Source organism: Penaeus monodon, chromosome 16 (genome assembly GCF_015228065.2).
Source record: "Penaeus monodon isolate SGIC_2016 chromosome 16, NSTDA_Pmon_1, whole genome shotgun sequence".
In the NCBI taxonomy this organism is placed as follows: domain Eukaryota; kingdom Metazoa; phylum Arthropoda; class Malacostraca; order Decapoda; family Penaeidae; genus Penaeus; species Penaeus monodon.
The window spans coordinates 36,217,328-36,219,827 of record NC_051401.1 but is presented as its reverse complement, the minus strand read 5'-3'; positions in this window follow the sequence as shown (position 1 = coordinate 36,219,827).

Sequence of the window (2,500 nt, the reverse complement as noted above, 5' to 3'; positions counted from 1 at the left end):
TCGTCGTTATCTAATAGGATGACCAAAAACCCTTACTCAGGTGAACTATAAAATGGAATTATAACGCAAACAGGGCTAGCAGAAGTATGTATCTACATCTCAATCATATCTAATTGTCTATATGCATGTATAACATACAACATATATATATATGTATATATAAAATATATATATATAATAAAGATATTTTATTTTGATATATATTAAATATATAATAATAAAAAAATACATATTATATACAAGATTAGACAAATATATATACATATACTATATACATAAAATATTAAAATATATATATACATTATTTTATACATATAAAACATATATAATTTTATAAAATATACATATAAAGACATATTAAAAACATATATATATACATATATATAACATATATATAAATATAATATATAAAATAATATATGTATAATGTATATATATATAAATTATTATAATATTATATATAGATATATATATGTATATATTATATATATATATATACTATATATATATATTATATATAATATTAGATATATATAATTATATAATATATTCATAATTATATAAATATATATATATATGATCATATATTTTATATAATATATAATATATATATATATATTCTATATATGGATTGATTAATATATATATATATATTATTATATATAATATATATATATTATATATATTGGATATACTTAACACACACCCACACACACACACACACACACACAAAAAATATAATAAAAAATAAACACGCACAAGCAACGCACCCGCACAACATACCCTGCACACACACACACACACACACACACACACACACAAACAAATACGAACCGAACACACACAAACACAAACACGCACAAGCACACGCACACACACACACACACACACACACACAAAACACACACACCACACACACACACACCAAAATATATATTATATATATATTATATATAATATATATATATATATATATATCCCTATATTTTATATATATATACATATATATATATATGTATATATATATAATTATATATATGTGTGTGTGTGTGTGTGTGTGTGTGTGCGGGTGTGTGCGTGTGCTTGTGCGTGTTTGTGTGTGGTTTTGTGTGTGTGTGTGGTGTTGTGTGTGTGTGTGTGTGTGTGTGCATGTGTATGTATGGCGTGTGCGGGTGTTTGTGGGGGGTTTTTTTTTATTATTATTTTTGTGTGTGGGGTGGGGTTGTGTGTGTGTTTTGGGTGTTAAGTATTCCATTATAATTTTTATATATATATTTATTTAATAAAAATTATATTATATATAATATTTTAAATAAAATAAATATTATAAAAATTTTTAATTATAATATATATAAAAAAATATTAAAATTTATATAAAACTAAAAATAATATTTTAAAATTTTAAATTTAATATTTATATAAATATATTTTATTATTATTATATATATTAATATAGAAATATATATTATGTATATAAAAATTTTTTTATATATTTTAAAATTACCATAAAATTTGGTTTGTTATAATTTATTTATAAATATTTTTTAAGTATATAATAATATATATATTTATATACTAAATATAAATTATTATTATAAATATATATAATCTAAAATTATTATATTTTTAAAAATAATAAATATATATATATATATTATTATAATTATATTTTTATATAATATATATAATAATATGTTGGTGTATAAATTATTATATTATATATTTAAATTAATTATATATAATATATTATAAATATGTATGTATTAATATAAAATATATATATTATTATTATATATACATTAAAATATATGAAATATATATTAAAATTTATATATAAAATTTAAATATTATATATATGTGTGGTGTGTGTGTGTGTTTGTGTGGTGTGTTTTTGGTGTGTTGTGTGTGTGTGCGTGGTGTGTGTTTGTGTGGGTTACATTGGGATACACACACACCACACAACACACAACACACACACACGATATATATATATTATTTTTTTTTATAATTATATATTATAAAATTATATAATATTATACATATATAAAACATATACATATATGTATTATATAATATATATTATATATATTAAAATTTTATATTCATGTGGGGTGGAGGTTGTGGGTGTGTGTGTGTGTGGTGTGTGTGTGTGTGTGTGTGTGTGTGTGTTAAAAAAAACACACACAAAACCCACAGGCTTTAAAAACCCAAATATTATTTTGCCGGGGACTTTCGTCAGGAATTGCGAGGCCATATCAAAGTCTATTTATATGAAAGGAAGACACACGGGAAAGGAGGCCTATTTTAGTTCTAACATTCGCCCGGATGGCTCGGATACCATTGAGAATTCCTCAAGAGCCTAGGCCTGGGGCGCTGGATGGGAGAAATTTTTTTTTTTTCGAGGATTTTCATCTTGTAAATTCAATGCTTTGTTATTACAAAGAGGAAGCATTTTCACGTATACCACTCAAGTCAAATAAAAAATAGATAAAAAGCAGTT